At 43.3% G+C, this 15,438-nt stretch overlaps 1 protein-coding gene across 1 annotated transcript in view; it reads right to left on the reverse strand.

Annotated features, from left to right (window-relative positions):
• The window catches only part of PIK3R2 (phosphoinositide-3-kinase regulatory subunit 2), a 35,155-nt gene extending 26,760 nt beyond the window's left edge, over positions 1 to 8,395 (reverse strand). The window contains exon 1 of the mRNA XM_039338490.1: positions 8,239 to 8,395. The gene's annotated coding sequence lies outside the window, so the exon portion shown is untranslated. The remainder of the gene's footprint in view (positions 1 to 8,238) is intronic.
• Positions 8,396 to 15,438: the final 7,043 nt, after the last annotated feature.

Consider the following 15,438-nt stretch of genomic DNA (forward strand, 5'->3'; position numbering starts at 1 on the left):
CTTTAATAATATTTGTAAAATCAATAAATTCTAATGCATCTTTAACTTCCTCTTAACATAAATTCTTTTAAATACACTTTCAATAATACTTTACAAGCTTTAGGAATTACTCAAGCATTTTATATTTGTTGTTGTTGTTAATTGCGAAGTCGTGTCCGACCCATCGCGACCCCATGGACAATGTTCCTCCAGGTCTTCCTGTCCTCTACCATCTTCTGGAGTCCATTTAAATTCACACCTACTGCTTCAGTGACTCCATCCAGCCATCTCATTCTCTGTCGTCCCCTTCTTCTCCTGCCCTCAATCTTTCCCAGCATTAGGCTCTTCTCCATTGAATCCTTCCTTCTCATTAGGTGGCCAAAGTACTTGAGTTTCAACTTCAGGATCTGGCCTTCTAAAGAGCAGTCTGGGTTGATCTCTTCTAGGACTGACCGGTTTGAACGCCTTGCAGTCCAAGGGACTCGCAGGAGTCTTCTCCAGCACCATAGTTCAAAGGCCTCAATTCTTTTGCGCTCAGCCTTTCTTATGGTCCAACTTTCACAGCCATACATTGCAACTAGGAAAACCATGGCCTGGACTATACGTACTTTTGTTGGCAGGGTGATGTCTCTGCTTTTTAGAAAAGCATTTTATATATATACCTATAAATAAACTACATTTTCAAACCCATTTTACAAATACAAAGCTACATTCAAACTTTATTTCAGTTACATATATCAGACTAGTAAAAATCTATCCTAACTCCAATTAATTCATTAAATTTAAGTCATTCCTTCCAGTTTATCCTCACAGAATAGTGCAAATAGAAACATATATTATTTTTCACAGTGAGAAAAAAAAATAGAGATGGTTAAATTGATTGTTTTAATAAAAGGAAAGAATATATCTAATTTTGTTTTTATTTGAAAACCACTCCTAGATTTTGTGCTTGTGATGAAAAAAAAAATGAAACTCTATGATTTTGGTTTTGCTGATTAGATAGGTTCGTTGTTATAGAAATGGCTAGTATATATTACTGTATAAAAGTAAAAAGTAGAAGTCGTAATGTTATTATCTTCTACTGTGCTAAAAAGAGTAAGAAGTCAATGCCTTTTTTTCTTTTTCCCTTTCTACCCCACTTTCTCTTTTTTCCTCTCCCCCTAGCTTCCCATTATTTTCATTTTCCTTTGTATTTTATATTGTAATAAACTAATAAAAAAATGATAACTAAAGAGATAGCAGAAAAGAAGCAACAGAAGGGGGAAACATCTCAATAAAAATACAGAAAGTTCTTAGAAATACAGTTGTGCAAAAATGGAAGGGCAGAGAAGACCAAGTAAAGGTACTCCTTGACTTACAGCAAGCAGTTCCTTTAATGACCGTTCAGAGTTACAACAGGAGAGAAAAAGGTGACTTATGACCATTTTTCACACCACTGTTGCAGTATCCCCATGGTCTTGTGATCAAAATTCAGACGCCTGGCAACTGGTTCACATTTACGACGGTTGCAGTGTCCCGGGGTCACATGATCACCTTTTGCAAACTTCTGACATATGAAATCAATGGGGAAGCCAGATTCATTTAACAACTGTGTTACTAACTTATCTACAGTGATTCATTTAACAGCTGTGGCAAGGAAGGTCGCCAATTCCAGAACATTGGGGATAAAAGCAGCCAGATGTGCATGATAGTGGTCAGAGATCTGACCCCTTTTGTTCTCACCGGAATCTCTGAAAACAAGGATAGAATGGCTTAACTGCAACGCGAAGCGATCTCAGTTCCCAGCCTGTCATTTATGAACAAGGCAAGTTTTACCTCCCTTCTCCCTCTTAAGATGGATATCTCAAGTTTTCCTGCTCCCAATTCTCAGTATTTCTTGTAAGCTAGAAAATGTATGACAATGGATGTATTTAGGACATAAAAAAAAAAAATGGTTGGAGAGACTTGGAGCAAGCTGCAGAGAAGGGCATTAGAAGTTCACACTGTACTGGGAACAGAAGCCTGGAATTCATCTCTCTTTCACTCTCCCCTCTTTCAACCAATAGCACTCCCCCCCCCTCATGCTCTCTCACACGTGTGCACAAACAAAATTGAAGAAGGCGGCAGGACGAACTTCTGCCCTATTGTGCCTCAGAAATTTCTATCCCAGGGAACGCTATCTCCCATCAGCCCTTCCCCCAACCAACACATATAATCTCTGCTACTGCCTATATTAAACAGGCTCTGTGGAGAGAGAGGGGGGGAGGGGGGGAGAGAGAGGAGAGTGTGTGGAAAGAGAGAGAGGGAGGGAGAGAGGGAGAGAGAGGAGTGTGTGGAGAGGGAGGAAGGGAGAGGGAGACATTAAAACTCCTGTCCAAGTAAAACAATCTAGCATTATCCCTAGAAAATTGCTGTATGGATAGAGAATGGGCTGGGAAAGAAATTGAGTTAGATCAGGAAACAGCAATAGCAATAATAATGAGGATGGTTAAACTTCCAGCTCTTGTTTAGTGTACCTTAGAGTCTCTCTTACATAAAAGAGTAGTGTTACTTCCTTGTGGGCCTGTTTAGCCACTGTCTAAAGCAGTGGTTCTCAACCTTTTTAATGCTGCGACCCCCAACCGGTCGTAAGTCGAGGACTACTCAACCGGTCGTAAGTCAAGGACTACTCAACTGGTGCAGCACCGTTTGCAGAATGGGACTTTTGGCGGGCTCAGCAGGTCAGAGACAGCCTGGACAATTCCTATTGGCTTTTGAAAGCCAATAGAATTAGACTCTATTCAAGAGAGTCTATTCTATTGGCTTTCAAAAGCCAGTAGAATAAAAGGGAGTAGCACAGCTAAGGAAAAGGGGGGGAAAATGGCGGACTGCATTGTTTGGCGACCCCCATGAAATGGTCGTTCGACCCCAAATGGGGTCCCGACCCACAGGTTTAGAACCACTGGTCTAAAGTCTCAGCATTATCTAACATGGTGGAGCAGATGAATACTTGGATGGTAGACAATTCCAGGTATATGCTAATGTAGAAGGCAAAAAAAGAAATACAGAGAAAACCATGGCAAACTAATGCCATACCACTGCCAAGAAAATAAACTTCCAACAGGCCTTTTAATCCGATTTGGAAAGATCCTTCCCATGTTCTTAATATATGCTGCTTTGAACTGATTGGCTTTTGTTAACTGGAGGGCCTCCTGATCTGCAGCACCTTGGTGATTTATTTGATTACACTCAATATATTTCCTCCTGTTCCTAATTCAGCCTTTGCCCACCTGGATATCTCTCCTACTGATTTCAAACTCCAACATTGCTGAGAATTATGTAAATCAAAGTCAAACACCAAATATCTGGATGATTCACATCTTTGGTTTCACAGAATTTAATATAAACCCATGGCTACCCTCAAGAGGCTCTTAAAATGGCAAAATTTCCTTCCAAAGGTGTCCATTTCACCCACTTGGAAGTAGCAACTGTAGGAGTGTGAGAATCCCATTCAGAAGCTATTTTAACCTTGCCTTCAGAGATAAATTTTATAATCCAGAACACCAAAGATGGATCCTGTCTATGTGCCTCTTCTCTGTCACCAACTTTCATGAAAATGGTGGCTAGATACTTACAGCTTGTTTCTTGTCTGTTGAGCTGAGAAAGTGAACCAGCAATATCTAGGCCAGGGGTGGGCAACCTTGACTCTTTTATGACTCTTGGACTTCAACTCCCAGAATTCCTGAGCCAGTGTGGCTGGCTCAGGAATTCTGGGAGTTGAAATCCATCATAAAAGAGCCAAGGTTGCCTACCCCTGATCTAGGCCTTCACATTTTCTTTGCTATCTTCTCTATCGCTATTTAACAATATTACAGATAGTCCTCAACTTGCAACAGTTCTTTTAGTGGCTGTTCAAAGTCACATCATCCCTCAAAAAAGTGACATGACCGTTTTTCACACAACCGTTTCAGCACCCCATAGTCATGTGATCAAAATTCAGATGCTTGGCAACTGACTCATGTTTATGACTGTTGCAGTATCCTGGGGTCATGTGATCGATCACCTTTTGCAATCTTCTAACAAGTAAAATCAATGGGGAAGCCAGATTCACTTAACAAAATGTGTTACTCATTTAACAAGTGTAGCGATTCACTTAACAACTGTGGTAAGGAAGGTTGCAAAATGGAGCAACACTCAATTACAAATATCTCACTTAGCAATGGATATTTTGGGCTCAATTGTGGTCATAAGTCAAGGACTAGCTGTAATGGGTTTGGAGTGCATTCTAATATATAGAAGCCACCAAACATATAAATACTGAGAGGGTAACTACAGGTAGCTGAACAGAAAAGGTAGACTTATTTTGCAAAACAGAGGCAAAAAAAGCAAATACATCTTACACAAGCTTGCAAGTTTTCTTCTTATGTCCCTCTCTTGAGAGCAGACCTGGAAAGATCCCAGTTGCTCATATCCATCATCTCTGGTTGATCATTCCTGTTCTGGTGGTCCTGGAGAGAAATCCATGATTCTTGGACAACTTGCTCCTCATCCCTTTGAAATAGTTTATTTTTGCCATCTCCCTTAGCAAAAGGACATCTTTTCTCTAGATCAGTGGTGTCCAACCTTGGCAACTTTAAGACTTGTGGACTTCAACTCCCAGAATTCTCCAGCCAGCCACAAGTCTTAAAGTTGCCAAGGCTGGATATCCCTGCTGTAGATCTCAAATGTCTCCAAAGGGGACTTTAAATTTTAATATTCCAAAATCAAAAGGCTTCTAAAGGGACCTTTTCAGATGAATATATCTAATGAAAACTCGTAGGTTTTCAGTGAACAGCAGGTCACTTTATCAGATTCACCTTCGGCTTATGCCTTATAATCATCTATTAGCCTGAAAAGATGCTGTCAGATTCCTTCCGATTTTTTGATATGGCTTTTTCCCTGCAAATATCTTTGACTCTCCAAAAACTCCTGTGGCTTTACAGTATCCTCCTCTGACCCTTCCAGAGCTCATGAAGAGGGCCTCACTCCCTCAGCATATTTAATAGTTCTACTTTAATTAAGTCCATATGGGCTGCATCTGAAATTGGCTCTTTGTTCACAGTTTCTAATTTAGTGCAGAATAATCACTGAAACCTGACATCCCTCACTCCCTAAAATAAACTTGGGGCCATTCCAAATTTTATGCTCCCATTAGACATTCTAATATGCACATGGGCAACACAAAGCCCTCTTGGTTTAGTTTCTACATGGCACAAACGCTCTTGCCTCGACCATGTTGGTTGGCACTGAAGACAACTGAAGCCCAAATCATCCAAGGCAGGGGTCTTCAAACTTGGCAACTTTAAGACTTGTGGACGTCAACTCCCAGAATTCCTCAGCCAGCCTGAGGAATTCTGGGAGTTGAAGTCCATAAGTCTTAAAGTTACAAGTTTGAAGACCCTTGATCTAAGGCAATGGTTCTCAACCTGTGGGTCGGGACCCCATTTGGGGTTGAATGACCATTTCACGGGAGTCGCCAAACAACGCAGTCCGCCATTTTTTTCCCCCTATTCCTTAGCTGTGCTATTCCCTTTTATTCTATTGGCTTTTGAAAGCCAATAGAATAGACTCTCTTGAATAGAGTCTAATTCTATTGGCTTTCAAAAGCCAATAGGAATTGTCCAGGCTGTCTCTGCCCTGCTGAGCCCGCCAAAGTCCCATTCTGCAAACGGTGCTGCACCAGTTGAGTAGTCCTCGACTTACGACCAGTTGAGTAGTCCTTGACTTACGACGGGTTGGGGGTTGCGACATTAAAAAGGTTGAGAACCACTGATCTAAGGGCACCAGGTTTTCCGATCTAGTGTCCAACTGCTTCATTTCTGCTCACAATCCTCTTCAACTATATCTTAAGAGTCACTTATTTTAACTTGCCGGGGATGGAATACCAGTAGTCCTCAACGTATGACCACAACTGAGCTCAACATTTCTGTTGCTGATACAGTTAACTGAGTTTTGCCCCATTTTATGACCCTTTTTTGCCACAGCTGTTAAGTGAATCACTGCAGCTGTTACACAGTTAGCAACACAGTAGCTTCCCCGCCAACTTTGCTTGTCAGAAGGTTGCAAAAAGTGATCACGTGACCCTGGGAGGCTGCAGCACTCATAAATATGGACCAGTTGCCAGGCATCTGAATTTTGATCACATGACCATGCAATGGTTGTTAAGTGTGAAAAAGGTCATTAGTCACTTTTTTCAGTGCCACTGCAAGCTCCAACAGTCACTAAACGAAAGGTTGCAAGTCAAGGACTACCTGTACTGCAAATAACTTTTAGGGCCACACTGATTTTGGAGAGAAGAGAGTGCCGTTTCTTTTATGCAGGCTCTTACTGGAACAGTAGACCTGGAACATGGTTCAGATGTCCGTCTTTGTGGGATGCAAAAGGGAGAGAAGCAACTGAAACTCCTGGGGGAAAAGTTTGCTTGAGCGAGCGACATTTTGGCTGTGCCAGATGCAGCCTGGAATGTGGGCAGCAGCTGCTGCTGTTCAGAGTAAGCCTGCTCTGGGAGGCAGATCCTTCTCCAGCCCAACTTTTTACGACAGATGTAGCCACTCATCCAGGATTTGTGCTGAAGGAAGCACCAGGTGCACGCAAGACACAAAAGGGGTACAGTCTCTTGCCCAGAGGGCTTAATTTTACCAGAGACAGATACATGTTGGATGGGCATAGGCTGTGGGAACAGGGAAGGTGGCCCTAGGAGCTGCAAGGAAAGATCCTGAGAAAAATGGAGTTGCCTGAGGAGCCGGGGAGGAGAAGAGCTTTGTTGGCAGGTGAGCTTATGAAAACACAGGGAGCAGAAAGAAACACAGGGACCAGAAGCAGGAAGAGGAGGAGCCCTAATCAGGGATAAAGAGGAATAAACTTTTAAAACTGAGGACTAGATTCTTGATGTGGATACTGTATGAATACTAGATAGGAAAATCCTATTGTATAGCTCCAGGGGGAAGGACGAGGAAATAAGATTAGACTGAGGAAATAAGATTAGACCGACTTTGAATATCAGGTAGAAATGACAAACAAAACAGATAACCCTCTTGACCCTGGTATCTTTCATGAAGAGATTGACAATTGCAATCTCAGCACTTGTGAACAGCAGCAAGCTTTAGAAGGCTGGTCCAAAAGAGTGGAACACCAGCATGGCCAAAAGAGCAGAAATCAGATTGGAAAAAGACCCTGCAACACCATACCGCCATTTCTACATACACCACCACAATTTCTACACAAGCCGTCTGCTAGGCCCCAAAACATTTAGCAACCAGGATCACCCAAAATAGTTGGCTTGTGCCTGCAAAGCGTGGGAATATTGTCTATCCCTTTTTTTCTTGAGCCATGGAAGACCATCAAAAAGGAAACTCAAAAGACATGCCTCTTTCAACTCCACAAAAAGATGCTCTTGGCAAACTAAGTTCTGATTTTTTTTAAAAAAAAAGAAAACCAATGTATAATTCACTTTAGTGGAATATCAGGATTCTCCCCCCCTCCTTTTTTTAAAACTTGGAAATCCTGAGAGGGCGAAGGCAGCTGCTCCCGCCCCATTAGTCTTGGGTTCAAGAACCAGATTCAAATGGTAGAGACCATCAGGCTCCACTTTGCTGTTTTTTACTCCTATTCCCACCACAAGCACTCCAGAGAGGGTAGGCAAAGCTAGGTCCTTGTCTCCCCAAGTTCACTTCAGCTGTCAGGTTTCCCTCTCCTGCAAGCGATTTTCTCCTGCAAAAATATTTTAAAATTTATTGTACTTCTAGGCTGGTGAGGGCATTACAGTACCAGCGCAAAGCTCAAGTAGATTAGGAGGGACAGGAATGCACAAGTCCCCCCTCCTTTTTTTCCACAGATGGGGAGCGGGAAGGAAGTAGCACAGAAAAAAAAAAAAAAATTAAGCAGAAATTCTCCCCTCCCTACTCCTTATCGCAGAGTCCCCCTTCCTAGCGCCCATTTCCCAAACATCTTATTTTAATTTTGTTTCCAAAGTGGGGGTACAGACTTGCTCCCCCCGGGAACCCACGTAACAGTCGACGGCTTCAATACAGCACAGAAATCGCCCCTTTTTTCCCCCAATCGAATCTCCCCCCCCAACCCCCCCACCCCGGCAACGACTGGAAATGGTGGATTTGCATGGCACAAATTTCGCACACACCCCCGGGAAGGATTTTGCAATGCACCGAGGCTCTGGAAAAGACTGACCGTCAATTCTCCCTGCATAAAAGAGGGGGGCTATGTGAAACGATCAAGTTAAACTCCCCCCTGCACCCTTAAACTTACCTTTTGCCCACGAAGCGCTCCCGTTCCTCAGGCTCCCCCCTTCCAGCCAGCTCCTGGCGCTGGGAACGCAGCTGCAACCCAGGGAAAAGAGGGAAAACCGGGAAGGGCCGAGAGTTGACGACCAAACCCGAGAATAACCGAAGTCTCTTCTTCGGAGAAAAAAAAAAAAAACGACCCGAACGTTGTCGTCGGAAAGAAACGAGTCTCTGTCCGAGCGCGCCCGAAGAATCGGAAAAGCCAAACTCCGGGGGATTCGTCCTTTTGTCTGCAAAAGTTGGATTGTACGCTTCCTTTCCCCGCACTAAATAAATAAATAACACTCTCAGCGATACCAAGTTTTCTTATCGTCTACTGATAAAGGGCGGGGAGAGCAAATCTAAGTTTGTTCTGTGAATTTTCTGGCCAGCATTTCCTGTCTTACCAAGAACCGTATTAATTGGGGTGCTTCCGGGCAAGGCTTTTCAATTATGCAGTCGTGAGAATAAGGTTTTTCTTAGCCAGGATGTCGCTGGGTTTGAAGCAGCCAACACTTTTTGATGTTTTAGTTGCCATTGGGAGACGCTGGTCTTTCTTCGAGGATTAATCGCACCAAGCGGTGCGTTGGTGGAAGAGGAGTTGAACCGAGCAATATATCCATAAGTACTTCCTGCCTCCTCTTTTATAAAATATGCAAAGCCAACATTTGCTTGGTATAGAAAGAAGCAACCCGTGGCAGGATTTTTCCACTTCGAACAAGCAGGGGAAAGGCCATTATCTCCCGGAAATAAGGGTCGCCTCGATTTTTCGTTATTTTTTTCTACCTCTACGGTGAAAGCTAAACGATGATCCCTAACAGGACCGAAGGGATTTACGTAGATTCCGGAGAAAGCCGAAAACATCCGAATTGGAGTTGCTCGCGTTCACCGAAACGGACACGAACATAATCGACGGGACGCGGAAATGGGCGAAACCTCAAACTATGTAGACGCGGAACTGCTCTGCTACTTGGTTTTACGTCATCTAAAGTCATTGAAATACTCTGATGGGGGCGGGGGAGGAGACGGAATGATTTGTGGACTTCGGCTCTCAGAATTCCTCAGCCAGCGTGCTGACATGATTTTATTAGCAGAGGAGGATGGTAATTTCAACTAACAAGCATTTGAAACATGCAAGGCGGACTGGAGGACGGAGGACGGTCCTCCACATGAAGCGCAGCTCATCAACCAGTTTTCAGTACCTTTGGAGTAATTGTAACTTAAGAGCAGCTCTGTGACCTGTGCTGAATGTCTTTGCCTCCCTGAGTCATAAAATGATTAGTTCCCTCCTGGGTTAAACTGGGAAATTGAGCAAGCTGAAGCTGAATTTTTGTGGTTATCTCCAGGACTTGAACTTACATTTGAATACCATATATTAAAAATAAATACATCCATGTAGTGTTCTTGCCAACTGTGTGGGAGAGGTTCACACTGCCACTTTCTGAGAGTTTTCAACCTCAAAAGGGAATCAGGGCTGCACCTGCCTATGGTCCAAGCTCAGTATTTGCTTTAAAAAGCCTACAGGATAAGCGTTATACATAGTCCTCGGTTTATGACCACAATTAGGATCAGAATTTCTGTTGCAAAGCAAGGCATTTGTGAGTTGTGCCCAATTTTGCAACTTATTTTTGCTACAATTAAGCATATTGCTTCAGTTGTTGAGCGAATCATGCAATTTTAAGCCAATCCAGCTTTCCCAATTGCTTGTCAGAAGCAGGCTTGGAAAGTTAGAAATGGTGATCACATGACCCTGGGATGCTGCAACCATTATAAATATGTACTCACAGTCAAGCACCCGAATTTTCATTATGTGATCATGGGGATGTTGTAACAGAAGTGTGAGCATAAATTCTAAGTCACTTTTCTCATTGCCACTGTTAACTTTGATCGCTGAAAGAATGGTTATAAGTTGAGAACTACCTGTACTAATTATTGCCACGTTTTCCCGAAAACAAGACCCAGTCTTACATTTATTTTTTTTTTTGCCTCCAAAAAGGCACTAGATCTTATTTTCAGGTGATGTCTTATTTTTTCCACTGTCTCGCCTCAGGGCGGTGGCACCAACAGCCCCATCTGGCCGGAACCCACGTGGCCGCCGGCAGCCCACTTCTGTAGCTGCTCACCACCGCTCACACACATCACCCTTGGCCTTCGTTTCATCAGCAGAGGATTCTCTGCCAGCATAACAGAGGCTGGGGCGACGCGCGCAAGCAGTAGCAAGTAGCTGAAGTGGGCCAGTGGCGGCTACGCGGGGTTCTACTGGACGGGCTGTTGGTGCTACCGCTGTAAGGCAGGTGTTGCGGGATGGGAGGCCTGGTTGTAGGGCCCTGAGGTAAGCAGGTGTGGGGCACATGGGGCAGAACTCCACCCCTTCCCCACCTGCCTCGCCTTACCTTACCTTGTGGTGGCAGCACTGCGAACAACCAGACAGAATGGGCAGCTGGCCAGCTGCGCAGGCTCTTTACTAGGGCTTATTTTGAGGGGTAAGGCTTATATTAGGCACATACCCAAAAATCAAGCTAGGGTTTGTCCTTTCCGAGCCAGTTCAAGCTCATTTATCTAAATCAGGGTGTCCAACCTTGACAACTTTAAGATTTGTGGAATTCTGAGAGATAAGTCCATAAGTCTTAAAAATTACCAAGGTTGGACATACCTGATCTACATGAAGCCCAAGTAATCTGTGGGATCTACATGAAGCCCAAGTAATCTGTGGGATCTACATGAAGCCCAAGTAATCCTGTACAATCTGTTATGTTCATAAATCACTTTTTCTCATCACACCATGGTTAAGACCAAGACCCATAACTGTTTTCTTTTTCTGTAATGCATGTTATATTACAGAACAGACTCCGTGATTGGAACAAATATCCTCATCTCCAATCTGCCTAGAGCTTTTATGAAGTCTGAATTAGTAAGCAAGAGAAAATGAAAAGATCAATAAACCATGTCTTGTGGGGAAGCTTGTCGGTTGCCATTTGCTCAACATGCTTCATGGAGTTATGGAAAAAAAATGGAGGGCTCTGCTACATATACCACCTTATACTCCTGGGGCTAAAGTGGGATAGTGATTTCTTAAATATGTAAAAATAGCAGCAGGCTTGTATTTTCGTTTAGGAATAAAATGTAATGTAATTTTTGAGTAAAGGAATGCAGTTTTCTCCTTTAAAAAACATTTCAGATATTTTATGTGCAACATGTCTTATTTTGGGAAATTTAGTTCCTCTCTTTTAATACTTCGTTTCAGACTTGCTGCTTGTGAAGGGATAATAAATAAATTTAAGTTATACACATTGAAACCTATAAGGAAATTTGTCATAATGACTCACTAGTCCCATTCATTTTAGGTTTGATTAACTTAATCTGGATGTTACTCAGAAATTCTCGAAATAACAGGCACACATGTCATTCTAAAGTCTTACCATGTGCTTTTTATTTTGGAGTTCTTTGGATGTTAATGTTAACTGACAATCTGCTTGCACCATTCATTGTGCAGCCCAAGTCCCAGAGTGGAAATATTACAGAGATGCAGTGAATAAAAAGTATGGAAACTTCTGTCAAAATTGTTCTTTCCACCACACCCAGTGACAACTGCAGGACAGAAATATTACTATTTCCAGGAGCTGTGACATGCAGACCCAAATATGCCTAAACTCTTTTTTCCCAACTCAATGCCTTCCAGATGTGTTTTTTGGCACCTGAAATTCCCAGGCCACTAGACTAATTCTGAGAACTGTAGTTTCAGTCCCTCTGAAGGGCATCAAAAGGCTGGTCTAATATGTAGAGTTCCTTTCAAAATTCAGTCTTTATCTTGGCAGTGAGGGAAAAAGGGATACAGCTCTCTGGGATCTTTCAGAGGTCTCCAACTTTGGCAACACTTAAACTTGATGACTTCAATTCCTAGAATTCCTCATGCTGGCTGTGGAATTCTAGGAGTTGAAGTCCACAAGTCTTAAAAATCACCAAGGTTGCAGACGCCTGCATATACTTTGAGATTTGTCTTTTCCTGGCCCAGCTGTTTTTTATCACCTTTATTTTTTTACCTTTATTAACCTGAAGACTTAAGCGTTTGTGTAAGCAGCTCAAACCATTATACAAGTGGCAGACCTAGAAATCCATCAAATAAATAAATGCAGCATCCAATACACACAGAAATATATAGGTCCAGCTCCATTTGTTTTATGTCCCATTTCAATCAGGTTTCTAGAGGGAGTTATGATACTATTTTGTATAATGCAATTGTAAAAAGTGTGGGGTATGGTTAAATGCAGTTTGTTTCAAGGAAAACCTGTTTTGGATATATCTTGGTGAGCTTTGAGAGAAAAAGAAAGGACATAAGGAGAGATCAAATTTTCCTCTCCTTCCCCAGTGTAAACCTCCTCAGCATTTACAGGTAGAGAGAGGAAGCTGAGGAAACCAAATCCATTTGGAAAAGCATAGAAGGCCCACAGAAAGCAAATTTGGGGGAATTATTTGAAAAGCAGCCTACCTCGTGAAACCCACGTAGCCTCTGTAAGAAACACAGCTTATGGCTGATCTTGAGAAGCTAAGGAACGAAGGTCCAGGTTAAATGCTTGGATGATAGGTCACTGAGAAATCCCTAGTTGTATGCTCAACTGGAAATTTTAGACAATCCCCCAAGAAAGAAATGACAATCCACATCTGATTGTTGCCAAGAAAACTACAGGGACATGTTTGTAAAGCCAGATGAAACTGAGCTTTACACTTTGTCCTCCTTGCAGACCATGAGGAGCCATTAAAGGTTCCTGGCTGAATGTGAGCCTCTAGGCCAGGGGTAGGCAACCTTGGCTCTTTTATGACTTGTGGATTTTGACTCTTAGAATTCCTGAGCCAGCCATGCTGGCTCAGGAATTCTGGGAGTTGAAGTCCACGAGTCATAAAAGAGCCAAGGTTGCCTACCTCTGGTCTAGGCACAGGGTTTCCAGCACCAGGCTGAATTTGATCTCTACCAAAAAGACCAATCAAATCCTGCAAACTATTTCCAGGCCTACAGCAAAATATTTTTGCAGAAAAAAAGCCAGACCAATCGGCACAGTGGCTCAGCTGGAAGGGAGAGCCTGAACTGGTGCCACCTTATCTTGTTAGCGCTGAAGGGAAGTACTTTGAATAAAAGGAGGAAAAGGACGACACAAGAGACAGTGATGGTGGGTCAGCAACTCCCCACCTTAGTTGAGTAAGGAGTACAAAATCTCCTTGGCTTTTTGTTCTTCTTCTGTGTCTAGATCAGCGGTTCTCAACCTGTGGGTCGCAACCCCATTTGGGGTCAAATGACCATTTCACAGGGGTCGCCAAACAATGCAGTCCGCCATTTTTCTCCCTTTTCCTTAGCTGTGCTACTCCCTTTTATTCTATTGACTTTTGAAAGCCAATAGAATAGACTCTCTTGAATAGAGTCTAATTCTATTGGCTTTCAAAAGCCAATAGGAATTGTCCAGGCTGTCTCTGCCCTGCTGAGCCCGCCAAAAGTCCCATTCTGCAAACGGTGCTGCAAGTTGTCTGCAGCGAAGGCGAGCTGTCTGGAAGTTTCCACCCCTCCCTGCTGAGCAACTACTAAAAATGTAAGTAAAAGAGGGCCAGGGGTGGGAGGTGGGAGGCCGGCGGGTGCAGGGAGGGTTGCTGGCGCAGGGGTGGGGCCCGGTGGGTACCTTACCTCCCTTGGGCTGGGCCAGCTGGCGGCCCAGCCGGTGGTCGCCCTGTGCCGTCGCTGCCCCTTGCCAGCTACGCCTCGGCTGGCGCAGGGGGCGGCACCACACGTGTGGCGCTCCCGGGCAGGGAAAGTTCTCGACTTACGACCAGTTGGGTAGTCCTCTACGACCAGTTGAGTAGTCCTCGACCTACGACTGGTTGGGGGTTGTGGCATTAAAAAGGTTGAGAACCACTGGTCTAGATCAAACTTTAAACTGCCAGAATGAAGCTACCTTCTTGGCTTTGTTGTTGGCCAAAAATAAGTCATTATTGGTTTATGTTTCAGGTAGTCCTCAGCTTACAACCATTCATTTAGTGACTTGGAAGTTACAACAGCACTGAAAAAAATGACATGCCCGGTTTTCACACCGTTGTAGCATTCCCATGGTCACATGATCAAAATTTGGGCACTTAGCAACCGGCATATATTTATGCAGCCACACTATCCTGAGATCGTGTGATCACCATTTGTAACCTTCCCAGTTGGCTTCCAGCAAGCAAAGTCAATGGGGGAAGCCAGATTTACTTAACGACCACATGATTCACTTAACAACTGCAGTGATTTGCTTAACAGCTGTGGCAAAAGTAGTAAAATAGCAAGAGCACTTAGACTTATATACCACTTCACAGTACTTTACATCTCTCTCTAAGTGGTTTACAGAGTCGGCATATTGCTCCCAACCATCTGGGTCCTCATTTTATCCACCTCAGAAAGATGGAAGGCTGAGTCAATCTGGAGCTGGTCAGGATTAAACTGCTGGCAGTGGGTAGAATTAGCCTGCAATGTTGCACTTTAATCACTATGCCACCACGGCTCTTATGGAGAAAAATTCACTTAATAGCCGTGTTGTTTAGCAACAGAAATTTTGAACTCAGTTGTGGTTGTAAGCTGAGGGCTACCTGTACATTGCTCATTCCTTAAATCATCCTTTTAAAGAGGAACTCTGTGGGGCCAACTCTTGTAAGCACTGGTGTAATTGAGAGGTTACCCGGTGATGAAACTAAGAATTCAATATTCTCTATTTTCCAAGTATAATGAGATTCTTGTGAAAAATAGCTTCGGAAAAAGGATTTGGAGTTCTTGCCCCCTCCTTCCCTCTGGGAAAGCATTTATCATGTGCAAGTGACAGATTTCTATGAATTTTTACTTTGCAAGCCATCAAGCCTAGTTTCCTCCCTTCTGTGAGAAAGCAGCCAGTTTTCCTTCATGCGCTGGACAACCTCTCCAATAACAGCTTAAAAAGCAGAGAGAGAAAAAAAGGAGGGGAAACGGAGCTTTCCCCGCTGAAAAAAAATGTAAAGCGTGTACTGCTGCCAGCAGTTACACATGCACTTTGGATAAAAAAAGTTATTGAGAAGACCACAAACTAGAGATTAGAAGACAGCTGAACATCATGAAATAACTGCAGTTCAACTGCTGTGTCTATATCAGACTTTGGCCTTGTGGTTTTACAAAAGGATAAGGAGCCAAGAGTAGCATTTG

This window comes from Crotalus tigris, unplaced genomic scaffold (assembly GCF_016545835.1).
Source record: "Crotalus tigris isolate CLP2741 ecotype Arizona unplaced genomic scaffold, ASM1654583v1 scf7180000017701.1507938, whole genome shotgun sequence".
In the NCBI taxonomy this organism is placed as follows: Eukaryota; Metazoa; Chordata; class Lepidosauria; order Squamata; family Viperidae; genus Crotalus; species Crotalus tigris.